A 27588-nucleotide genomic window follows, 5' to 3' on the forward strand; every position below is an offset into this window, starting at 1 on the left:
TTACATAATTTGCCTAATAGATTGTTTGGATGGGGCACAGTCTATCATGTTGGAAAATGTCCAACAAACATACAAAGATTACAATTAGTGACAAAGGCACTGTGCCTTTTAAAATACAAGTAAGTATAACAAAAGGAAGTGTTCAGGTTTCAGCACTGTGCACAATGAAAAAAAATGAGTTAGGTGAAATCTCTCTGGGCATTATTTCCATAGCAGCTTTCTGAGCTTGACACAGCCAGTTAGACGTGTTATATGAAATACAGTGATTGGCTGGAATCTTAACTAGGTTCCTAAAATCTAGGCAAGCGTGTATGAGCATGAATTTCTCATAGTTGAAGGCAGCCCAGAGGCCTGACAGAGTCTGGCTTCTTGCTTACTTACTCTTTATTAGTTTTCTGTACCACAGCTTTGGATTTTCTGTTCTAAATCGATTGATGACAGCAGCTCCCTTGGGCAGAAAGCAGTAAGTTGTTACTTTTCTCATTCAGGAATCACACTTAAGTGAAAGTACATTAATTTATCATGCACTCTGTGTTTGTGTTTAGGCATGTTCAAAACATTGAGTGGGTGTCTCACCTACGCTGATTCAATAATGGACTGATGTTATAATAATGAAACTTAAAATTATTACTGAAAAAGCATTGTGTATGTTGTTTCTTATAATACTGATGTAACATTTTACAATTCAAACTAGTAATTGAAATTTACAAGTTATTAGATTCAAAATCTAATTTACATTCCACAATACAACACTTTTAAGGTGTCTTCCCTTGAACTTTGAACTGTTCATTGCTGGCTTGTCTTTTATATATTCCCATTTAGATCTTACACCACTTGGTTAATGACACTTTAGCAACCTGTCTCTGTAATTTTCCACTCATTCTATTGAAAACAAAATGTTGCCCACTACGTTGCAAGAGCCCATAATGAATCATTAGATTTGGCATGAATCTACTGATTAACTTCCAACAGAAAATTATCTCTGGGTCTTAGCTGGTTTAAGTGATTTTCATTTTTTTTCCAGCCTGATGAAAATTGAATCTGAAATACTACTTAAAAAGTCTATGCAATGTATTGTTTCTTCTACATCTGAGGTTTTGGAAATTCTGGGATTGTTTTTACCCTTTTTACCCTTTCAACACTCACATGGAAACATAGTAAGGTTTGAATTATTTTGTTTGTTGCGATGTTAGAATTGTGGAAAATAATTTATTGCTCTTGTCATTCAGCACCAGTTTGTGTTTTGCATAATACATTTCAAGAAATGGCAGTCAAAATGTTTCCCTGCTAATTCAGAAGATAAAGAAAGCTGTCAGTGAAAATACACTGTACAAATTATTTTATAAATAGGTCAGCTCAGCTTAAACCATACATGTAGCCTGATAGCTTTTTTAAATGAAAGTATAAAACAGACTAGGTTTACTTTGTTTCGAAGTCAATAAGTGTGATGCTGGAAAAACACAGCCGGTCAGGAATTTCTGATGAAGATCTTTTGCTCAAAACATCGATTCTCCTGCTCCACAGATGTTGCCTGACTGGCTGAGTTTTTCCAGTACCACACTTTTTTACGTTGTTTCAATTTAACGATATTAATATTCAGCAAAATATATAACAAAATTAAGGGAAGGCAATGGCCTGGATTCTATTAATCCAGAATTCAACTAATATTCTGTGGACCCAGGTTCAAATCCAACCGCAGCAGATGTTAGAATCTGAATTCAATAAAACAAATCTGGAATAAAGCATCCACTGATGACCAGGAAAATCATTGTCAATTGCCAGAAAAAAACCCATCATGTTCACAAGGAAGGAAATCTACCATTGTCATCTGGTTGGGGAATTTCTGTGGAGAATGAAATGGTTAATGTTGCAGGCTGGTGACTTTTGATCAGATCTAGAAAATGTAAGCAAGCATGGCCAGACAGCAAAATAATAGTGTACTGATGGAGGTGTGGAAGAAAATGCTGAAAATGTGTTGCTGGAAAAGCGCAGCAGGTCAAGCAGCATCCAGGGAACAGGAGAATCGACGTTTCGGGCATAAGCCCTTCTCCGTGTGGAAGAAAATAGAAGGCGAGGCAGGATTCATTAAGTGACAAAAGGAAAGATTTTGGAAGGAAAAGGGGAATAACAATGGAACAAAGAGAGAAATAGAAAATAATGGAGAACAAATAGAAAAGCTAAGATGCGTCTAGAGGAGGTGTGAATAGCAACAGCTTAATCATTATTGACAGGTACTGTTTAAGTAGGATTTATGATCTGAAATTGTAGAACTTGATGTTAAGTCTAGATGGTAGTCAATTATCCTAACAAAGATGAGGTGCTATTCTTTGAGTTTATATTAAACTTCATTGAAGTAGGCTGGGATGCCCATGTTAGAAAGGCCAGAGTAGGTGTTGAAAAAAAAATCAAATCAACAAGTGAGTGTAAGCTCAGGATCATCTTTGTGAATTGAACTGAGCAAAGGAATCAATGTTTAGTCTTTCCAATGTTGGAAGCCCTGATATGAAAGGTTGCAATGTCAGACCTGATGTGACAGAATGATAAAAATAGGATAATGGAATAAAGCCTGAACAAGAAGCAATGTGGGAAAAAATACTGTAAAATTATCGCCAAGATTATTATCGCCAAGATTAGGCCACTTGGCCTCTCAGGTGGACTCTGCCATTCAGTCAGAGTATGCTGATCTGAATTGTGGCTTCACCTCTAGTTTCCGATCATCTCCCAAACCCTTTTGTCAACCACAATCTGGCTAACTCCACTTTGAATATATTTATTGACTTAACCTCCACTGCTCTCTGTGAAAAAAATTCTACAGACTAAACAACACATTGAGAGAAACCATTCTGACCATCTCAATCTTAAATGGGAGACCACCAATTTTTAAACTTGGTCCCTAAAGCTAGACTACTTCACAAGGAGAAACTTCCTCTCAGCATACACCAGACAAATTTTCTTAGGATTCTATAATGTTTCAATAAAATCATCTCTCATCTTTCTAAGCTCTAATAGGTATTGTCCTAATTTTGCACAACCTTTCCTCATAGGCTAACCCTTCCTCCCAGCAACTCATCAAATGAATCTTCTCTGAACAGCTTCTTAAGCAATTATATTCTATTTTAAGTCAGAAAACCAAAACTGTGGCATAGTACACTAAATGTAATCTCACCAAACCCAGTGCAACTGTAACAACATTTCCCAAATGTTATACGTGATTCAATTTGCAATGTCAAAAGAATTCAACCTACTTGGGGAGATTCAAATGAAGATACATGTATATTGTCTTTATGGAGAGTTTTGTAACTTTCTCAGCCTTAGCCCTCCCATTTCACACTCAGTGTTAACAGATGCTCACCATATGTATGTGCTCAGTCAACTAATAGCCACCATTTGTTTCTTCTTAACCTTAAAGGTATTTAGACACTTAAAATATTGATTAATCAGGCACTTGGTTCATAGGTGAAGAGAGCAGTCTCACTGCTGCTCCTATACTGTACTGTACTCCATACTGTAGGGAATCTAATCTAATCTATGCAGTAAATCCACTCCTTTTCTGTGTTCTACCACACCCACTCTATCCACCACTGATACTTGAAATGTGCTGCAGAAATTCACCAAGGTTCCTTACACATCACCTTCCAAACACACAACCACGTCCATCTGGAAGGGCAAAGACAGCAGATACATAGCAACATCAACACCTTTAAGCCACTCACCATCCTGACTTGGAAATATATCACTGTTCCTTCACTGTTGCTGAGAGGTTCAGGAACACAGCTCACTACCACTTTCTCAAGGACAAATAAGGCAGGCCAATAAATTCTGGCCCAGCCATTGAAGCCCACATGGCTACAAAACATAGTCTTGAATATTATGTTCTCAGCATTTGTCCTCTTCCAACTGTTTCTCTGAAATAGCTATCAACCATATGTAATTAAGTCTATATGTGTCATCTATTCATCACTTTTTAGTGAATTAGTGTGTATTCATGTACAGGGCCTTTAATTTCATTTCCTTCCAATGTGTTTAAAGTAGATTGCAGTTGACAGTCATACTCAGAAATGAACATAGAGAATTTAAAGTAGGCGAAGGGTGAAAATTTGAAACAGGAAGTGGCATCAATACCAGAATAAAATGAAACCACCAAGGAGCATAGAAGAATGGAAGCAGTAGTCAGAGGGAGGTCAATGGGAGATAAGAGAGCAGTGATATGTTTCAGTTGTAACAATTAGGGGGTACTGTGAGATCCATAGTGGTTACATTTGCATTAAATATATGCACCTTGTGGAACTTCAGCTCAAAGCTGATAAATGAGAATCTAAGTTTCAGACATGGCAATGCTTGAGGAAGGTGGATGTTATCTGGATACTTTGCTGCAGGAGACAGTTGAATCCCTTATATTAGGTTCTTCAGATTTGTTGCATAATCACTGTCAGATAGGTGTGACCGTAAGTTCGCAGGCATAGACATGGAGAATGCAAAAGTGAAGGAGCTTCAACCCTTGCATTTGTCCAATAGATTTAATATTCTTGTAGTTTTGTGTTTGACAGCAATGATTGCAGCACTGTGATGAAGGGACCATTCAAGCTGGGGTTGTTAAAGAAATACAGTATTAGAACATCAAACACAGTTAGGAGGATAGAGACCGTCCTCTCAATGAAGTCCAAAGGCTGTGTTGCTTGACCTGTGCCAGGGTGAAATTCATCTTCTTGGGAATGGGGAGGAACTTGGAGTGGGAGGTGAAAGGATCCAGTTTTTCATATAGATACAATTGACGTAGGTTGTGCTAAGAAAGAGTTTCTACTGAAGGAGTATAAGCAGCTGAAATCTAAATTGAAAGGCAGACAGAAAAGTAATAATCTCTGTGTGAGGACCTGAGCCATGAGCAATTTTAACGAAACCTCTTGGATTTTGTACTATATTTTACTTGACAACCATAGCTTTGTCAGACAAGTACACACAACTTGGTCATTCATATTATGTTACCAGCATTGTTCCTTTGAACCTGGTCCTCTGTCAAATTTTTGTTTTGCATGTTCTTCTTAAGATTTTCTCAAGGCATTCTACATAACCTCTGGAGGATATTTCTTGATTTTGAGTTTTTCCTTTTGGCTTTCACAAACTCATTTATGAAGCGATATAGGATGACAATACCATATGTATTTGAGTTGGCGTATGGTGTGTTTGGACTCACAGCAAGGCATAATTGGAAAGATTCATCAATATTCTCAACTATTGACCAACTATTAAAGCTAAAATTATAACACAGAAAAAAAGTAATTTCCTGGACCACCTAATATTTAAATTGGCACAAGATAAGAAACACACCTTAATTTAAAAAATAGGTTTTTTTCAAAATAAATGTGAGTATGCAAAAAAAACTCTCTAAACACACATTCCACAGTTTGGTAAGGTCACAGCTAATGCATTTTCATTACATATATACAAGGTTAGAACATTCACTGGTTATTCAGTAGTTACCTCTTTTTTATTTATTCATTTTCTGGGATGCGGGCATTGTTGGCTGGCCAGCATCTCAGATCTGAAAGGCAAATTTAATAGTCAACAATATTGATTACATTAGCATCCATTATAATTACATTGTACAGTACAATCAACATTTAAAGGGAGGTAGAGAGAAAACTGGGAATAAAAGACCAGTCAGCCTGATGTCATCGTGGGAAAAGTGCTGGAGTCCATTATCTAAGATTTAATAACTGAGCATTTGGAAAACAATGGCAGGATTAGACACAGTCAGCATGGATTAATGAAAAAGAAATCATGCTTGAGAAACCTACTGGAATTCTTCAAGGATGTAACTAGTACAGTTGTTGAGGGGAATGTGGTTTATTTGGACTTTCTGAAGACTTTCAACAATGTGTCATATAAGAGTTTACCATGTAAAATTGAAGTACATGGGATTGAGGGTAATATTTCATAGAATCCCTATAGTGTGGAAACAGGTCATTTGGCCCAAGAAGTCCACACTGACACTCTGAAGAGTACCCCACCCATGTCCATTCCCCTACACTATTACTTTACATTTCCCCTGACTAATGTACCTAACCTATACATCCTTGATCACTATGGGCAATTTAGTATGGCTAACTCACCTAACTTACATATCTTTGGATTGTGGGGGGAAACCAGAGCAAACCCACGCAGACATAGGAAGAACGTGCCAACTCCACATGACAGTCACCCGAGGCTGGAATTTGAACTTGGGTCCCTGGCTCTGTGAGGCAGCAGTGCTGACCACTGAGCCACCGCACCACTCTATATTGAGATGGATAGAAAACTGATTGGCGGTCAGGAAACAAAGAGTAGGAATAAGCAGGTTTATTTTCCAAATGGCAGGCAGTGACTAATAGGGCTTCACAATGATGAGTGCTAGCATTGTAACTATTCCCAGCATATATTAAAGATTTAGTTGAGAGATCTAGATGCAGATGACCCCAAGCAAGATGTGAGAAGGATGTAGAAATGCTTCAATGTGATTTAGACAAGCTGTATGTTTGTGCACATGCATGGCAGATGTTGAATAATGTGGTTAAATGTGAGGTTATCCACTTCGGAGCAAGAACAGGAAGGAAGATTATTATCTGAATGGTGATGGATTGAGAGACAAATATACAATCAGACCAGGGTATCCATGTACACCAGTCACTGAAGGTAAGGATAGAGATGCAGCAGGAGGTAAATAAGGCAAATGGTATGTTGGCCTTCATATCGAGAAAGTCTTGCTGCATACCTGGAACAGTGTGCACAGTTTTGGTCACCTTATCTGAAGAAGGATGTTCTTGCTCATGAGGGAGTGGAGTGAAGATTTACCAGACTGATTCCTGGGATGGCAGGTCTGACATATGAGGAGAGATTGAATTGGTTAATAATAATTCACTGGAGTTCAGAAGAATGTGTGAGGACATCTCATTGAAACATATGAAATTCTAAAGATGAGATAGGGTAGATGCAAAAAGGATAATCCCGATGGTGGGAGAGTCCAGAACCAGTGGTTACAGTCCAATGATACACAGTAGACCATATCGGACTGAGATGAACAAATATTTCTTCTCACCAGAGAGGGGGCACCCTGTGAAATTCACTACCACAGAAAGCAGTCAAGGCCAAAAGATTAAGAGAAAGTGAGGACTGCAGGTGCTAGAGATCAGAGTCGAAATGTATGGTGCTGGAAATGCACAGCAGGCCAGGCAACATCCGAGGAATAAGAGAGTCAACAGTTTGGGCATAAGCTCTTCATCAGGAATATGGGAAGGGTCTGTGTGTGTGGGGGGGAAGGTGGGGAGGTGAGGGAGGGGGTGAGGCTGGGGGGGATGAAGCTGGGAAAGCAATAGGTAGATGCAGGTAAGGGGTGATAGTGATAGGTCAATTGGGAAGATAAAGCAGATCAGTGAGAAGGAAGATGAACGGGTAGGACAGCTCAAGAAGGAGTGCTGAGTTGGAGAGTTGGATCTGTAATGAGGTAGGGGGAGGAGAGATGAGGAAACTGGTGAAGTCAACATTGATTTTGTGATTGCATTCTTCCTCCAGGTGTTGGGTGACTTGGATTTGGCAGAGATTCTCCTGCACATCCAAATAACTCATTTACTGTCTGTTGCTCTTGATGTGGTTTCCTCTATATTGGGGAGACAAGACGCCAACTCATGGAACATTTCAGGGAACATCTCTGGGACACATGCACAAAACAACCCCACCGTCCTGTGGCTGAACACTTCAATTCCCTCTCCCACTGTGCCAAGGACATGCAAGTCCTGGGACTCCTCCACTGCCAAATCAAAGCTGGCAACACATTCTAGGCACCCACCAGGATCCTCGTGCTCCCATTTCTCATATTCTTACTGTCGCCAATGAAGTTAAAACAAGTCAAGATAAAGCAGCCTATGCATCCCATGAAAGGTAGCTATATATGTTCTTATAACATTTCCTATATAGACCCAGACAGATACTTAGCAAAGTCTTTTAGAAATTTAACAAAATATTTTATTTGCATAAGAGAGAGGAGCCAAAAGAAAAGATGTTCAATACAAAAGTGAGTTCAGCCAGAACAAATTCTGTATTACTTGTTTCAATAGATTCTGAGCAGGAGAGAAAGTACAATATAATCTCACTCAGTTTATAATTATCTTTTTCTTAACATCCAACAAAGAGCCGACTTTGACATTCAATGGCAGTGCCATCACTGAGTTCTCAACAATCAACATGCTGCCAGTTACCATTGACCAGAACCTGAACTGGACTAGCTATATACATTCTGTGGTTAAGGTCAGAGGATGGGAATTCTGAGATGTGTAACTCATCTCATCCCAAAGCTTGTCCAATGTTTACAAAGCTCAAGTTGGGAGAGTAATGAATTGAGTGTGGACCAAACAACATTTAAGAACCTCCACAACACCATGCCTGTTTGGCACCCATTCACCAAGCTAAACATTCACACTCTCTACCTCAGATGTGCAGTGGCAGCAGTCTGCACAATCTACAAATGCTCTGCGGCCACTCACCAAGATTCCTTTGACAGTGTCCTCAAACACCTTGAAGGATAAAGGCACCACCTGCAAATTCCCCTCCAAGTCACAACCATCCTGACTTGGAAACATATTGCTGTTCCTTTACTGTTGTGGGTCAAAATCAAGGAATTCACTGCTATGGGTGCACCGACAACAAATGGACTGCAGTTGGGGTCGTGCCATCATTAGGGCAACTAGAGATAGGCAATTGATGTCCAATTCCCATTAAAGAATTTTTGAAAATGAAAATATCATCAAATAATATCAATGAGAAGATGTTGGTAACTTTTGTTTTTAGCTATTAGATTAAGTGCCATGTTTAATTGTCACTCGTGCAACACTACTGATTGTCCCCTCAAAGTCATGTGACATCTTATCAACTTCATTGCTGATTAGCTGTTTGCTACATTAAAATCCTGGAACCTCACAGCACTGTTGTTGAACAGGAGTACCTATATTCTCAGGGACAATGAATGACAACTTTAATGATTGTGAAAATTTACAGTGTAGTGGAATTCACTTATACGTTCGTAGAGATAGTAAGATCTTCGTGAAATGTTCCAGTACTTCAGTCTGCTTTTCATAAAACCAAATGACATAGCATATGATGTTTATTGTAATGGGAGAGTCTAGAACCAGACAGCATTGTCTCAGAATTAAGGGGCATCAATTTAAGGCTGAAAGAGGGAAAAATTTGTTCTCTCTGAGGTTTGTGAGTATTTGGAAATCCTTGCCACAGAGAGCTGTGGGAACAGAGTCCTTGTGTATATTTAAGGCTGAGATAGATAGATTTTGGATTAGTAGGGGAAACAAGGATTCCTGGGAAAAGGCAGGAATATGAATGTAAGGAATGTTGGATCAATCATGATCCTATTGAATGGTGGAGCAGGCTTGTGGGGTTGATCAGCCTCCTCCTACACCTCTTGCTTCTGATCTTACAGCAACAGTTATTGTAATGGAGTGAATGCCTGCATGGAATTCTTCCATAGATTCAAGTTGAAGAAGGAGTGAAATAGATCTGTCAGATTAATTCAAAGCTGGCAATGGGTCATTGCTTTTTTAAAAACTTCGCCTGAGCAATAGCTGATTCTGTTACTTTTTGCACTTTTTAAAAATGCTTAGTTCTGTGTTTCCTATAAAGAAATAATATAATCTCAGATGACAATCTGTCTGTCTAAATACTTGAAGACACGAATATCAGCAATGCTGCTAAAGAGCTTCAGATTCAGTATGCTTTATTTCAGAGTAAGTGTGTGAGAATAAATAAGATTTGTTATTATTAAACTCATAAAAGCTGCTGCTGAACTATTTAATTGGAATGCTTACTCCAAAGGAAAGAAATGAACACATCTTTCCAAACAAAACAGACTGATTACAGACATTAAAGAGACTACATAAATCCTGTTTATGAGATGATGCAAATGGATGAATTGAGGCTATTTTATATTTATCTCTGAACGTTTATGATCAGAAAAACAATGTCATGAGTGCAGGTGTAACTTTTCCTCAACTTCCAAGGTCAAAAGATCATTACTAAGAGCATTACTAAGATTTATGATGTCAGCAGAAGAGATTTGCAGAGTGTGGTGCTGAAAAAGCACAGCAAATCAGGCAGCTTCCGAGGAGCTGGAGAGTCAACGTTTCGGGCAAAAGCCCTTCATCATTTATGATGAAGGGCTTTTGCCCAAAGCGTCAACTCTCCTGCTCCTAGAATGCTGCCTGACCTGCTGTGCTTTTTCAGCACAACACTCTCAACTCTAATCTCCAGCATCTACAGTCCTCACTTTTGCCCAGAAGAGATTTGCTCATTTATTGTGAGATGGCAATAAGATTTCATGCAAGCAGCCTGCATAATAATTTCCAAAAAAGCCACAAAACAAATTAGTTTATCGTGTAAAAATCTATATCTTCCTTGAAATAGCTTTTGAATGTTAAAATAGTCATCCTTTTCACTCTTACTAATTTGATTGTGGAGTGTATGTGGGGCCAACTAAATTTTTTAAAAAAGAGTAAGTTTTAAAGTAAGAATGAAACCTGAAAGCAACAACACCCCCAGATTCTATGGACTACCTAAAGTGCACAAACCAGACATCCCACTCAGACCCATAGTATCACTACCAGGGACACCATCACACAAACTGGCTAAAGAACTACAGCAGAAACTGAAACACCTGATCAGTGGATCCAGACAATCTATACAATCAACACAGGAATTCTTGGACATCATCAGAAATATACACATAGACAAGGAAGAAACTATGGTTTCATTCGATGTAACGGCACTGTTCACCTCTATTGACAAAGCCCTAGCCAGAGAAACAATAGCCAACCTGCTGGACATACAGAACAGACAACAGGACGTTGAACCTATCAACAAAGACGGCATACTTAAACTACTGGACTTGTGCCTCACAACACACTTCACATTCAACAACCAGATATACGAACAAATCAATGGAACACCCATGGGCTCACCGATCTCTGGACTCATAGCAGAAGCAGTAATGCAAAAGTTAGAACAAACAGTCTTACCACAAATTCAACCCAAACTCTGGGTCAGATATGTTGATGACACCTTTGTAATCATTAAAAACACAGAAATAGAGAAAACACACCGGATCATCAACGCCACACTCACAGGAATCCGATTCACGAGAGAAGAAGAAAAGGATAACCAACTCCCATTCCTAGACGTGATGGTACAGAGAACACCGAACGGAGAATTCACCACAAAGGTATACAGGAAAGCCACACATACAGACCAAGTCCTGAACTATGAAAGCAACCACCCCAACACACACAAACGAAGTTGCATCAAGACACTATTCAAAAGGGCCACAACACACTGCAGCACACCAGAACTGCAAAAAGAGGAAGAGGAACACCTGTACAAGGTATTCGCCAAAAACGGATACCCGCGCAATTTCATCAACAGATGGCTAAGAGAAAGACAACGGAACGAGGACATGCCGCAACCCAAAGGACTAGCCATACTACCATACATCAGGAGCATTTCAGAACTGACAGCCAGACTACTGCGACCACTAGGACTTATAACAGCACACAAACCAACAGCCACCCTCAGACAACAACTCAACAGAAGGAAGGATCCGATACCCAACATGAGCAAAACTAATGTAGTGTACAAAATCCCATGCAAGGACTGCACAAAACACTACATAGGACAAACAGGAAGACAGCTAACGATCCGCATCCACGAACATCAACTAGCCACGAAACGCCACGATCAGCTATCCTTAGTAGCCACACACGCAGACGACAAGCAACATGAATTCGACTGGGACAACACTACCATTATAGGGCAAGCCAAACAAAGAACAGCCAGGGAATTCCTAGAAGCATGGCACTCATCCACAAACTCCATCAACAAACACATCGATCTGGACCCAATATACCGGCCACTACAGCGGACAGCTGAAACTGACAACCGGAAGCGGCAGGGACAGGCCACTATAAATGCCGGAGGAAACACCACAGAAGCGCTTCACAGGAGGCTCCCAAGCACTGAGGATGTCACCTAGACAGGGGACGAAACGTTTGCAACAAAAATTTCCAGCTCGGCGAACAGAACCACAACAACGAGCACCCGAGCTACAAATCTTCACCCAAACTTTGAGTAAGTTTTAAAGCCAGACAGAGCATATAAGAGGATAAAAGATTTTTAGATGTGGGAGTGAAGGGACAACTCAGGTGCACAGAGATGAGTGAAACGTTTCTGTAGGGCTAAGAAAACAGTGGGATGCTTAAAGATTTGGAGATGTTAAAAGGCTCAGGGGAGTGGGAATTGGATGAGAAGGTGGATGCAGAGATAGCAACCAATTTTTGTTTCCAGTCAGAACTAACCGATTAAAGTGCTATCAAAATTGTACCATACAAATATGGTCAAATATGTTGGTAAAAACAATGACTGCAGATGCTGGAAACCAGATTCTGGATTAGAGTGGTGCTGGAAACAGGCAGCATCCGAGGAGCAGGAAAATCGACGTTTCGGGCAAAAGCCCTTCATCAGGAATAGAGGCAGAGTGCCTGAAGGGTGGAGAGATAAATGAGAGGAGGGTGGGGGTGGGGAGAAAATAGCATAGAGTAGCTTCAGGGCAGTGGAAATGACCTGGGAGTTGCAGTGGGAGAGGAATTCCCTGAGATCCTTGTAGAGAGAGGAGGAAAATTTCTTCAAGGCAGGCCTCCTTGCAAGAGGATTCGCAGTAGGGTTAAAATCAACGAGGTAAAAACAATGACTGCAGATGCTGGAAACCAGAAACCAGATGCTGCCTGAACTGCTGTGCTTTTCCAGCACCACTTTAATCCAGAATCTGGTTTCCAGCATCTGCAGTCATTGTTTTTACCTCGTTGATTTTAACCCTACTGCGAATCCTCTTGCAAGGACGCCTGCCTTGAAGAAGTTTTCTTCCTCTCTCTACAAGAATCTCAGGGAATCCCTCTCCCTCTGCAACTACTCTATGTTATTTTCTCCCCACCCCCACATCCCCTCATTTATCTCTCCACTCTGCAGGCACCTGCCTCTATTTCTGATGAAGGGCTTTTGCCTGAAACATCGATTTTCCTGCTCCTCGGATGCTGCCTGAACTCCATGGTCAAATATGTACCATATTCAAATTAGAAGGATAACATAATTTGCAAAGCTTTATACAAATTAGATTGTCCTGATAATCTGAGTTTACATATGATCCGACAGCAGGACAGATCCAGATTGCTCTAACAAGAATATTAAATATGGAGGAAGAAGAAATCAAATTTAAATGGGCAGGGATATCGAAAAAGCGACAGTCAAATTCACAGGATAGATGTTCAGAGCATATTTAGGGAACCTAAAAGGGCATTCAAACTATCAGAAGCCTATGCTAAGGCTAAAAAGGCAGAAAATGACATAAAAACTGAGTGGCACAGATACTGGAAATGTTGGCATGAGCCCACAATCAAGGCTTGAAGCAGATTAACTAGCAATCCCCGGTTTCATTGTTGTTGAAGTGTACGTGCTGCAGCATGTAAGCATTGTTGAGGTGGATTCTGTCTGTGTCATTCCATGCATGGCCATAAGTCAGGATTTTAGCATTTCCTGCAAAAAGGAAATTTCTGCTTGGGGATAATCCAGTCATTACAACCTCAACTTAACCAGCCCTCACCTTCAAAATGGTGGAAGGACCACTATGACTCAAAACTCTGGGTGGACATGAACCCACCATCTGAGGATGCAGCTGATGATACTTGAGAGGGGTTTTCATGTTGATGTAAAGGAAAGATGCAACAGGAGCCACCATGGCAATTGATAAGAAAGCCGATGGGTTGCTGAAGTTGCAACAGGTGCCTGAGCTAAACCGGGAATGCCTTTCAGCATGCATTACCATGGGTGTCCAGCCTGGCTGAAGTCTCCTGTTCCTTGCACAATGTAGCAAAACAGAGAGGAGTGAAGCTGGAGGAAACTGATGACACTCTGTGCTCAATGAGGAAGAGAAGGAGGAGGAGCCTGGCAGCCAGAGAAGTCGCTGTTGGCCTCATTTTGACAAGGCTCAGTAAACTGAGTGAATGAAATCCTCTGGCACAACAATGTTGAACCCTCTGGCCCTACCTTTCACTTGCACAATGACACAATTCATGTCCACAGTTGTGGATTCTTCCATCAAATGCTTAGTCTTCACTTATCTACACTGGAGTCATATCTGAAAACTAAAGTCCATTTGGAATTTGGGAAGCAACAATGTAGATAGCCAGGCAATGGAAATTTTTAAAAAAATGTCTCTATTCATTAAAGTTTCTACAGACATAATGATATTGATATGGTTGCAAACACCCAAACTCTTCGGCAACTAAACATCTTCCTCTCCATTTCTATCACTCATACATAGAGTGACTACATGTGGCTTCAATAAAACGTGAGGCAGCTTGCTCATTTTCATGCTCTGACAGTTAAGGCCCTCATGGCCAGCAGTCTTTTGGCTTTGGGACTCAGGGGAACATTCTCCAAGTTGAGAGAGGAGGAAGCAGCATTTGCAGCTCTGTCTAGAGATAGATGGAGAGGTCAAAGTTGAAAAGTGGGAGCACCTTGTGAAGTGCCCTCAATTCCATTTGCCCTTTCTCAATCTTCTGTCTCAAGTCTACTTACATTTACCTCGAAGCCAATAGCTGGACAGCACTTTACTGCTCTTTAGTAAGGAGTGAGACGGCCAAGGCAAAACTTTTCTCCAATTAATGTGGCAGTCTGAAAACAATTGGCCTTGGTCAGCATGTTCATGTTTGCCAGCTATCACAGATTCTCTTGCATGTAGTCACTTGCATGGTATTTGGCAGCATCACCAACACTTGAAACATCATGGCACTCAGGGAGAGGTAGACCTTTTTTACTCAGTCACAGGATATGAGCATCAATGGCTGGGCCAACATTTATTATCCCTCCCAATTGCCCTTGAGAAGACGGTGTGAGCTGCCTTCTTGAAATACTGTAGCTACACCCAGAGTACTGTTAGGGAAGGAGCACCCCCATAAGAAGCCAAAAATGAGAGTATGAGAGAAAAATATCTAGAAATATAAAAACAGATTGTTAGATTTTCCATAAATATTTAAGGAAGAAAGAGGAAATAAAGTGTGCATTGCTCTTATAGAAAGTGATACTGGACAGTGAATAATGGAAAATAAGGAAATGGTAATGAAATGAAAAGGTATTTTACATTAGTCTTCACTTTGGAGTATACAAGGAATAGCTCAGGAGCAGCAAGATATCGGGAAATGGAAAGGAGGAAAGAATTCAGAAAAATCAGTCACCAGAGAGGTGATACTGCACAAAATATTGGAGTTGTAGGCTGACAAGTGCCTGGGTCCTAATGGACTTAATTCTGGGGTTTAAACAGAAATGGCTAATGAGGTAATTGATGCATTAGTTTCTTTTGATCCACAGTATCCCATTAGATTAGAAGATAGCGAATTCCTGCTTTATTTAAAATGAAGTTAAAAATCACACAACACCAGGTTATAGCCCAGCAGGTTTATTTGGAAAGACTAGCTTTCAGAGCACTGTTTCTTCATCAGGTAACTAGAATCATAAGGAGAAAGTGAGGACTGCAGATGCTGGAAATCAGTGTCGAAGAGTGTGGTGCTAGAAAAGCACAGCAGGTCAGACAGCATCCAATAAGAGTCAAGGAGTAAGCCCTTCACCAGGAATGAGGCTTATGGGCCAAAGGGGCTGAGAGATAAATGGGAGGGGAGGTGTGGGGCTGGGGCTGGAAAAGTGATAGGTAGATGAAGGTGGGAGTGAAAGTGATAGGTTGGAGAAGAGGGTGGGGCAGACAGGTGGGAAGGAAGATGGACAGGTAGGAACATTCAAAAGGCGGGTGACGAGTGGAAAGGTTGGTAATGCGGTAAGGTGGGGGGGAGAGGAAATGGGGAACCTGGTGAAATCCACATTGATCCTGTGTGGTTGGAGGGTCCCAAGGTGGAAGATGAGGTGTTCTTCCTCCAGGTGTTGGGTGGTTATGGTTTGGCGATGGAGGAGACTTGCATGTCCTTGGTGGAGTGGGAGGAAGAGTTTCAGCCACAGGGCAGTGGGATTCTAGGTTTGTTCAATATATAATTTTAATTGCATGACACTGTGATCCTCTGCTATCAATTCTGTGTCCTATGATCCTGCCTCACTAGTTACCTGATGAAGGAGCAGTGCTCTGAAAGCTCGTACTTCCAAATAAACCTGTTGAACTATAACCTGGTGTTATGTGATTTTTAAGTTTGTCAACCCCAGTCCAACACTGGCACCTTCACATCATATTCAAAATGATTTCACCAATCTCTGCAAAGGTGCACATTGTCTGTGTAAATGCTGATTAAATTTCTCACGCTGCTACAGAGGTGTTCATTTTGTAGATGAATCTCAAGGTATCCATCAATGTTAAAGCTGACTGGATCACATCAGGTGACGGGAGGTCTTCCTGAAGATAAAGCAGGAGCCAGGGATAATTTCAAAGGAAATTTGAGCTATGCTGTTTATTCCAATGACACAGTATTAAGTAAGAAGTTGGTGTCGAGAGTGTGACACTGGAAAAACACAGCAGGTCAGGCAGCATCCGATGAGTAGGAGAATCGACATTTCGGGCATAAGCCCGTCATCTGTAATCCATCATGTTTCGGGCATAAGCATTTCATAAGTAAGAACTAAATCAAATTTTTCCAAATGGAAGGATCTGATTTTTTTTTTAAAATAGAGAAAATTATTTAAATCTATAGCTGATATTTTCATTTGCAGCTCTTTGCATCCATTGAAACTGCACTGAGGATTTCGACATCCCACTGAAATGATATCTTAGCTCAGGCAATGCATTAAAGGTGTGAGGTTAGAGTCTGTCTGTATCCCAATCTGGAGTCAGACTGGTTATATTTCCAAAGTGGAATTTACAAAATATTACATGGATTAACTGCCTGCACCCACTGTCTCCAACGACTGCCTGCAGATTGTGCATGTTTTGAGCAAAATAGGATCTATCTGCAAATATAACTCAGCAAATACAAATTCACCCCATAGACTTACGTGTGTGCATGTGCATGAGAGAGAGAGGGTAAATGTGTACATGTGAGTGCATGTGAGAGAGTATGTTACATGTGTGAAAGCTTGGTAAAGTGTGTGTGTTTGTGTGTGTGTGTGTGAATGTGTGTTTTGTGTGTGTGATGGATTATAAGCCTGTAAGAGGGTGTGTGTGTGTGTGTATGAGAGAGAGTGTGCATATGAAAAATGGTCTGCATGTTCCTCTCCCCTCCCAGTCAGGGAACCCTTCAGCGGTCAGAGACATTCAGCCTCGGATCTTCTGCTGACCATCCTCCAAGGCGGACTTCAGGATAGGCAACAACGCAGAGTGACTGAGCAGAGGTTGATAGCCAAGTTCAGTACCCAAGGGGATGGCCTCAGCTGGGACCTTGGGTTCATGTCACACGACAGATGACCCCACTGCACTGTACACACTCACGTACAACACACACTCTTGTACACTCACACATTTATGTAGACCCTCTCTCATACACATGCTCTCTCTTATATACACACATACACCGCCCACACTCACACCCACCTTCTCACAGAGTTATACTCCATCACACCCACCAACACACTTTACCAAGCTTTCACACAAGCAAACACACTCTCTCTCACAGGCACTCACATGCACACACTCACTCTCTCGCTCTCTCTCTTATGCACATGCACACACATATGTCTATGGGGTGAATTTGTATTTGCAGAATTTTATTTACAGATACAACCTATTTTTCTCAAAAAATGCACAATCTGCAGGCAATCAATGCAAGCAGTCAATATATGTAATATTTTGTAAATTCCACTTTGGAAATATAAGCAGTTTGAATCAAGATTGGGTTACAGACAGACTCTAAACTCACATCTTTAATGTTTTGTCTGAGATCAGATGTTTCCTTTTGTTACAAAACCTTAAGTTACCTTGAGAAGGTGACTTAAAAGAAGTTCTGGGATTTACATATTAAAAGATGAAACAGTTAATAACAATCCAGTTTTGTTCAATATATCATTTCAGTTGCATGACACTGTAATCTTTTGCTGTAAATTCTATGTCTTATGGTCTTATGCTCCACATCCACCTGATAAAGGAGCAGCGCTCCAAAAGATAGTGCTTCTGAATAAACCTGTTGTCTATAACTTTGTGTTGTGTAATTTTAAGAAACCCACACTGCTAACTGACACAGCAGTGAATCTGCGCAGTTACTGTCTTTGCTCTTTGAATTCATGCATTGCTGGACATCGGAGTGTGCCTAGGAAAACTTACCAAACAGCAAAATTCACAACTGATCTTGGAGGAACCTGTTTGGGAGAGGTCACAGCACAGAAACAGAGAAGTGAATACTTATATGTGTAGTCTTGCTGTAAAGTTACAATAGTGAGTAGAATGGGTTCTTTCTTGATTATATGTTTTATGGAGATCTGTCTCTTGATTAAATTTTAAAAAATATAAGCCATAAGTATTAAGTTAGCCTGGAGCAGTATTTTGTAGAGGAATAAGACAGTGTTATTTTCTGTGTCTGTCGATTGAAAGTAGCAAAAATGGCTTTTAGTAGAGTGATATGCTCCTGTTGTTGGATGTGGGAGTTTCAAGAGAGTTTATGTATTACTGAGGATTATATCTGCAATAAATGTCGTTGGTTGCAAATCCTATCATATCGAATGGATCAGTTGGAGCGACAGTTAGAGGCAGTGAAGAATTTATAAGAGCTAGGGGTTGTGATGGATGGCAATAATAGGAAGGGAGAAAAGTCACAGATACAGTCACATAGATGGGTTAACTCCAGGAAAGGTAAGAGAGGAAGGCAGATAGTGCTGGAATCTTCTGTGGCTGTCCCCATTTCAAACAAGTATGCTGTTTTGGAAAATGTCGGGGGTAACAGATTCTCAATGGAATGTAGCACGAACAGCCAAGTTTCTGAAATCAAGACAGGCTCTAATGTGTTGAGGGGTATGTCGGGTTCCAAATGATTAGCTGGTGTATAGGAGAAGGATTCAAATTTTTGGATCATTGGAAGCTCTTTGGGGATAGAAGCAACTTGTACAAGGATGGATTGCACCGGAATTGGAAAGGGACTAATATACTGGCTAGGAAATTTGTTCGAGCTGCTCAGGAGGATTTAAACTAGTAAGATCGGGGGGGGGGGGGGGGGGGGGGGGCAGGTGGGGATCCAGGGAGATAGTGAGGAAAGAGATTAATCTGAGACTGGTACAGTAGAGAAAAGAAGCGAGTCCAACAGTCAGGGCAGGCAGGGACAAAGTAGAGAACAAGGTATGACTGATAAATTAAACTGCATTTATTTCAATGCAAGAGGGAAGGCAGAGAAACTCAAGACATGGTTAGGAACATGAGACTGGGATATCATAGCAATTACAGAAACATGGCTCAAGGATGGACAGGACTGGCAGTCCAATGTTCCAGGATACAAATGCTGTGGGTAGGATAGAAAGGGAGGCAAAGAGGAAGGGGAGTGGCATTTTTGAATAAGGATGGTGTTATAGCTGTACTTAAGGAGGATATTCCCTGAAGTACATCCAGAGAAGTTATTTAGGTGAAACTGAGAAATAGGAAAGGGACAATCACCTTATTAGAATTGTATTATAGACCCCCAAAGAGTCAGCGGGAAATTGAGAAACAATTTCTAAGGAGATTTCAGTTATCTGTAAGAATAATAGGATGGTTATGGTAGGGGATTTTAATTTTGCAAACATAGACTGGGACTGCCATAATGTTAAGGGGAGCACTTTGTGCCAGCGACCATAATTCTATTAGTTTTAAAATAATAATGGAAATGATAGACCAGACCTAAAAGCTGAAGTTCCAAATTGGAGAAAGGCTAATTTTGATGGTATTAGGCAAGAGCTTTCAAAAGCTGATTGGGGGCTTTGCAGGTAATGGGACCGCTTGAAAATGGGAAGCCTTCAGAAATGAGATATCAAGAGTCCAGAGACAGTATATTCTTGTTCGGGAGAAAGGAAAGCCTTGTAGGCATAGGGAATGCTGGATGACTAAAGAAATTGAGGGTTTGGTTCAGAAAGAGAAGAAAGCATATGTAAGGTATAGACAGGATAGATCGAGTGAATCCTTAGAAGAGTATAAAGGCAATAGGAGTATACTTAAGAGGGAAATCAGGAGGACAAAAAGGGGACATGAGATAGTTTTGGGAAATAGAGTTAAGGAGAATCCAAAGGATTTTTCAAACACATTAAGGACAAAAGGGTAATGAGGGAGAGAATAGGGCCCCTCAAAGATCAGCAAGGCAGCCTTTTTGTGGAGCCGCATGACAAGGGGATATACTAAACGAGTATTTTGCATCAGTGTTTACTGTGAAGAAGGACTTGGAAGATATGGAATGGAGGGAAATAGATGGTGACATTTTGAAAAATGTCCGTATTACAGAGGAGGAAGTGCTGGATGTCTTGAAATGCATAAAGGTGAATAAATCCCCAGGACCTGATCAGGTGTACCCTAGAACTCTGTGGGAAGCTAGAGAAGTGATTGCTGGTCTCCTTGCTGAGATATTTGTATCATTGATAGTTGCAGGTGAGGTGCCGGAAGACCGGAGGTTAGCAAACATGATACCACTATTAAAGAAAGGTGGTAAGGACAAGCCAGGGAACTATAGACCAAAAAGCCTGACGCAGTGGTGGGCAAGTTGTTGGAGGGAATCCTGAGGGACAGGATGTACATGTATTTGGAAAAGCAAGGATTGATTAGGGATAGTGATCATGGCTTTTTGCATGAGAAATCATGTCTCACAAACTTAATTGAGTTTTTTGAAGAAGTAACAAAGAGGATTAATGAGGGAAGAGTGGTGGACGTGATTTATATGAATTTCAGTAAGGCGTTCAACATGATTCCCCATGGGAAACTGGTTAGCAAGGTTAGATCTCATGGAATACAGGGAGAGCTAGCCATTTCGGTACAGAACTGGCTCAAAGGTAGAAGACAGAGGGTGGTGGTGGAGCGTTGTTTTTCAGACTGAAGGCCTGTGACCAGTGGAGTGCCACAAGGATCGGTGCTGGGTCCCCTACTTTTTGTCATTTACATAAATGATTTGGATGTGAGCACACGAGATATAGTTAGTAAGTTTGCAGATGACACCAGAATTGGAGGTGTAGTGGACAATGGGATCTTGATCAGATGGAGAAAGTGAGGTCTGCAGATGCTGGAGATCAGAGCTGAAAATGTGTTGCTGGAACAGCGCAGCAGGTCAGGCAGCATCCAGGGAACAGGAGAATCGACGTTTCGGGCATAAAAGGTCTCTCCTTCTTGTCCATACAAAGCTTACTGATCATGTACTTCCAACACACTGTCTCTTAAATCGAGCTGAGATGACTCACATCAGTTAAGTTTCTTTCGTAATCAACACCTATTAAGGCCCTATTCAGGTTTCAGGTGATTGGCTGATAACTATCCCTCAGTCAGCTGAATCACCGACTTTATTGCCCTTCTCATGAGATGACTAAATTTTAAACTTTTAAAATGGAGAAAGAAAAGAAAGATTTACTACTTCTATTTGCATACTGGAAGAGACCTTCCTGAAGAAGGGCTTATGCCCGAAACGTCAATTCTCCTGTTCCCTGGATGCTGCCTGACCTGCTGCGCTGTTCCAGCAACACATTTTCAGCTCTTGATCAAATGGGCCAATGGGCTGAGGGATGGCAGATGGAGTTTAATTTAGATAAAGCGAGGTGCTGCATTTTGGGAAAGCAAATCTTAGCAGGACTTATGCACTTATTGTAAGGTCCTTGGGAGTGTTGCTGAACAAAGAGAACTTGGAGTGTCCCTTAGAAGTGAAGAAGGCATTTGGTATGCTTTCCTTTATTGGTCAGAGTATTGAGTATTGGAGTTGGGAGGACATGTTGCAGCTGTACAGGACATTGGTTAGGCCACTGTTGGAATATTGCATGCAATTCTGGTCTCCTTCCTATTGGAAGGATCTTATGAAACTTGATATGGTTCAGAAAAGATTTATAAGGATGTTGCCAGGGTTGGAGGGTTTGAGCTATAGGGAGAGGCTGAATAGGCTTGGACTGTTTTCCCTGGAGTGTCGGAGGCTGAGGGGTCACCTCATAGAGGTTTATAAAGTCATGAAGGGAATGGATAGGTTAAATAGTCCTTTCCCAGTGGTGGGCGAGTTCAGAACTAGAAGGCATAGGTTTAGGGTGAGAGGGGAAAGACATAAAAGGCTCCTAAGGGGCAATGTTTTCACCTAGAGAATGCTGCGTGTATGGAATGAGCTGCCAGAGGAAGTTAGTACAATTTTAACATTTAGAAGGCATTTGGATCAGTATATGAATAGGAAGGATTTAGAGGGACATGGGCCAAGTGCTGGCAAATGGGACTAGATTAGATTGGAATATCTGGTTGGCATGGACAAGTTGGACCATGCTGTACATCTCTATGACTCTAATTGTGTGGAAATATATTAACATATATTTGATGCACCAGGCGGGTCTGATAACTGAATAGAGCCCCATTTAACTTTGGCAGAAAGACCTAAGCAGATATGTTAAGCCATGATATGGTACATAATTGGATACTTACTCGATATCGACAGGAGAATGTTAATGATATCCCCACAGTGAGCTTTGCATACTTAGGAAGGTGTGATCACATTCAGAGTGAGATGCTGCATGAGTAAGTTTCTTCTTTGGGGACTTTGCAGGCAGTATGCGAATAGAAGTAGTAAATCTTTCTTTTCTTTCTCCATTTTAAAAGTTTAAAATTTAGTCATCTCATGAGAAGAGCAATAAAGTAGGTGATTCAGCTGACCGAGGGATAGTTATCAGCCAATCACCTGAAACCTGAATAGGGCCTTAATAGGTGTTGATTATGAAAGAAACTTAACTGATGTGAGTCATCTCAGCTCGATTTAAGAGACAGTGTGTTGGAAGTACATGATCAGTAAGCTTTGTATGGACAAGAAGGAGAGACCTTTTCTTGAGTGAATATACAATTTGGGGAACTTAGAGAGGGTATGAATTTGGTGCAAAGGGGAAGGCTCTTTTTAAAAAGATCATAGTTATAAGATTGGTTTTTAGGATAAGGATAAATTGATGCTCAGGATTGAGGGCCCAGCACAAAAGTGACTTAATTGGAAAACTGTAAATTCGTTGGTTGGTAATAGTTACTAACCTGACTGCATTATAGGCTACTTCCTGTTGAAGGTAACTAGAAGAAATGTTCACAAAATGTAAACTAAAAGGCCATTAAGAAGCTTTGGAAAAATCAAACGAAGAACTTAGTAAATCAATAGAGGTGCTGGGCCAGGTGATGCATTGCAATTGTCTGATGTGGGATGTGATCTGGTGGACCCTATTGCAGCTTGTAGCTGGGAAATGAGGCTGGAGTAGTAGTGGGGAACAAAGAAATGGTGGCGGAATTGAAAAGTAGTTTTGTATCAGACCTCACAGTAGAGGACATCCAGTAGCATACCAAACTCTTAGTCAGGTGGCAAAAGTGAGTGTAGTGGCCATCACTAAGGACAAAGTGCTGGGGAAGCTAAAAGGTCTCTAAAGCAGATCAAACATCTGGACTGTCTCTCAAGATTCCGAAGGAGGTAGTTGAGGAGATTGTAGAGGCATTGATGATCTTTCAGGAGCCACTTGAGTGAGGGAAGGTCTCAGGACTGGAAATGGCAAATGTAACACTCCTCTTTTTTCAGGCAGAAGATAAGGAACTATAGACAGTTTATCCTGACCTTGGTTGCTGGTAAGATTTTAAGAGTTCATTAAAGATGAAATTGTGGGTACTTGGAAGTACCTGGTAAAATAGAATGGATTCAGCATAGTTTCTTCAAGGGGAAATCATTCCTGACAAATTTGTTAGAATCCTTTGAGGGAATGAACAAGTTCGATAAAGGAGAACCAATGAATGTAAACCACTTGGATTTCCAGAAGGCTTTTGGCAAAGTGCTGCATAGGAAGCTGCTTATTAAGCTAAGAGTCCATGGTGTTAGTGAATTCATGGTGTTGTGGAGAAAGTGAGGACTGCAAATCAAATATGTGCTGCTGGAAAAGCACAGCAGATCAGGCAGCATCTGGGGAGCAGGAGAATGGATATTTTGGGCATATTCCCTGCATCAGGAATGAGTAAGATACTGGAATGTATTGAGGATTGACTGACTAGCAGAAGATAGACAGTGAGAAATGGATCCTTTCCAGGATAGAGCTGGTGACTACTGGGGTTCCACAGGGGTCAGTGTTAGGAAAGCATCAATTCATGTTCTACGCTAAGGAACTGAGGGCATTGTTGCTATGATTGCAAATGACAAAGACAAGTGGTGGGACAGGTAATGTTGCAGAGAGGGAGAGGGAGAGGCTGTAGAGGATTTGGATACACTAGGAGAATGGAACAAAGAAGTAGCAGATGGACTACCATGTGGGAAAGTGATGTTATATATTTCTCAAAGAATAGAGCAGAGACTATTTCAAAATGGGGAAAAGGCTTTTGAAATCTGAAGAACAAAGAGATGGAGTCCTTATTTAGGATTCTCAAGGTTAACTTGCAGGTTCAGTTGGCTGTTAGAAAAGCTAACTATTACTATTCTATTCAAGAGGACTAGAATACAAAATTAGAGATATACAGTCTCAACAGTACAAGGCTTTGGTCAAACAGCATGTGAGAATATCATGAGCAGTTTTGGGCCCTGTATCAGAGAGAATCTGCTGGCCTTGAAGGGCTCCAAAGGAGGCTTACAAGAATGATCCTGGGGATGAAGGGCTTGTCATGAATGGTTGGTTGAGGACACTGGGTCTCTGGAGTTTAGCAGGATGAGGGGAATTTGAAAGCTTCAGAATACTGAAGCCTAGATAGTGTGGACATGGAGAAGATGGTAGGAGAGACAAGGACATGAGGGCACAGCCTTAGTGAAGGAATAACCCCTCTAGAGTTGAGGTGAGGAGGAATTTCTTCCACCAGAGGGTGGTGAATCTGTGGCATTCTCTTCCCCACAAGGTGGTGAAACCCAATCATTCTGTATTTAAGACAGACGGGTTCTTGATTCATAAGGAGATCATGTTATGGGGAGAATAGGATTGAAAAACATCAGTCACAATCAAATTGGCAGAGCAGATCTAATGGGTCAAATGGCCTAATTCTGCTCTTTATATTCTAATGGCTATTTGACCAGACTGTGCTCATGATCCAAAAGAGGAAATAATTCCACTCCAGTTGGGAATTGAGATTAATTAAATATGGAATATTAAGCTGATATTAGTAATGGTGGGTTTGCAAATATTAGACTGACTTATAAATAAATCTAGTTCACTCATGTCATTGAAAGAAATCTGCCATTCTTGCCAATTGAGCAATTGAGCAAAAGATTTCAGCTGAACTATTCCCTGAAATGGCCTCTAAAGTCAGTCAGTTGTTAAAATGGCTGCCCACCAGGCACTTCCTGAAGGTAATTGAGGATGGACAATAGTACTGGCCTTGGAAATATTGTCAACATTCCACAAATACATTTTAATGTCAGTCGTGTGCTTGTGAGTGTGCAAGTGGTAGCTTGGCACATTTGTTTAAATACTCGATATAAGAGGTGTTACTTGATCCACACTGGGTTGGGAGTGTGGGTCAAAAGACATTGTTGGAGCCCATGGAAGGGGTGGACTTAATTGTCTTATTATTTTCAAGGCAAGAATGGGGATAGTGGAACAAGGTCAGATTTGAGGAGACTTTAAATGTTTCATACGAAAGGATTTTTATAAGGTAAGGAAAGTTACCCACTTGGTTGGGAGTCAGTAACAAAAGGTCACTAAATTTAAGCCATTATTATGGGAGAAGTTAGAATAAATATCAATGGAAATAACAATTTGGATGCATACAATATATTACTCATTATGCTATTATCCAAAATCAACATTAATTGATCTTCCCCCAAGCTTGATGGAGAATTTTTTTAGCTGTACATAATATGGAGGTAATATACAAATTTGGTATGGTCAAAAACTGGATCAGCTTTCTGAGCCATACATAGCCATCTCTGTGAATGACCGCAAACTACATCCTCACATTGTTTAGTGATTCCTTCCACCTACATTTATTCATTACAAATTGTTTTTAGTGTTCTTACATATTTTCTGCTGTTCTTATAATAATTATTTCATGTTAACAGCTGTTACATGTAGCCAAAGAAGGGATGGTATGCTAAATGTCAAATGTTTGAAATAAAGCACAAGCACCATGGGTCACCTTCTGTGCCAACACAAGCTAAAACAATTGTATATCAAATAATCAAGGCAATAGCTGCCTGTATTTGTTAATACTTTATAATTAGTGTTCATTTTTCACATCACAAATAACAAGCCGAGAATAAAATGGCAATAAATAATGTGTTTACAAATGAATATGGAAATGCAAGTTGAGAGAGTTTGGGCAAGGTTAATTTGTAGATATGGTTAAATGGTGTAACTGTTGCACTCCTATGTAAGGCATCTACAATGAGGCCTGGACTCGTGTCACTGAGCTATCTATTCTACAATGGAAGACCTAACACATAGGTGCATTTTGCAATTGTGCAATTACCACAAGTTGAGGTAATTCTGATGTATCTGCCACTTAATGACTGCAGTGTACTGAAGACAGACTTTCAATTGATTCAGCATCTTGCTCAGTGCTTGGTTTCTTGATTAGAAATTTCATGTTAATGTAATTCTTTAAAGAATTGGCAATTGTCATTATCACTTTCCGTTTTCCAGCAGGGAATTTCACTAGTTGTCATGATAGCTTAGAAATAGTTTTTTGAAAGTTGGTCTCAATTATTCTAATCAGCATTTTTGTTGATTTAGGAATGACAGAGAACAGAACTACTGCAAGTGGTGTTCCCCAGCACTTAGTTTCTGTATCATGCTTTTGTATCCAAATTTAAATACAAAAGCAATGTCAAGAAATCTTTTGCCCTTCGTGTTTAATTTGTGGATGTCTTCAATTTTGAACCATTAGTTAATACTGAGGAACTACAATCAACTAGAAGGAGTTGAACTTTTATAAAGGATGTGACTGCAAATGAAATCAATATGCAACATTTTGACAGGAAAATTAAGGAAGCTGCTCAACTTTTATTCTAAGGGATGTGGGCATTACTGGCAAGACCAACATTTGTCTATCTCTAAGTGCTCTTGAACTGATTTAGCTGACCACTTCAGAAGGCAGTCAAGAGACAAGCTCACTTAATCAGTTTGTCAAGCACAAGGGAACCTAAATTCACAACTCATTAAAAGTGGCAGTGCAGATGAAAACAGTCATAAATTGCCAACAGAACACAGGGATTTAGATATCTACAATTCAAAAGCATACAAGATCTTCAGTAAACATTGGGCATAGTTCAAGTCTCCACTTTCATGAAGGATAGGTTCAGATTAGATTTAACTACACTATGGAAATGGGACATTTGGCCCAACAAGTCCGCACTCTCTTCCTCAGAGGAACCCACCCACCAGACTCATTCCTCTACATTTACCCCTGACTAATGCACCTAGCACGATGGGCAATGTAGCATGGCCAAGTCACCTGACCTGCAT

General features: G+C 40.6%; 1 protein-coding gene across 3 annotated transcripts in view; it reads left to right on the forward strand.

Moving 5' to 3' along the window:
* Positions 1–374: 374 nt before the first annotated feature.
* The window catches only part of pde4d (phosphodiesterase 4D, cAMP-specific), a 1351522-nt gene continuing 1324308 nt past the window's right edge, over positions 375–27588 (forward strand). For 2 of the 3 annotated variants that reach the window (XM_087988820.1, XM_087988837.1), the window contains exon 1: positions 429–463. The gene's annotated coding sequence lies outside the window, so the exon portion shown is untranslated. Of the gene's footprint in view, positions 464–27588 lie in introns of all 3 variants that reach the window. The other variant, XM_043689292.2, reaches the window with a different exon arrangement.

This window comes from Chiloscyllium plagiosum, unplaced genomic scaffold (assembly GCF_037043375.1).
Source record: "Chiloscyllium plagiosum isolate Xiang-an unplaced genomic scaffold, Cpla_swu_hap1 HiC_scaffold_1, whole genome shotgun sequence".
NCBI classification, from domain to species: Eukaryota; Metazoa; Chordata; class Chondrichthyes; order Orectolobiformes; family Hemiscylliidae; genus Chiloscyllium; species Chiloscyllium plagiosum.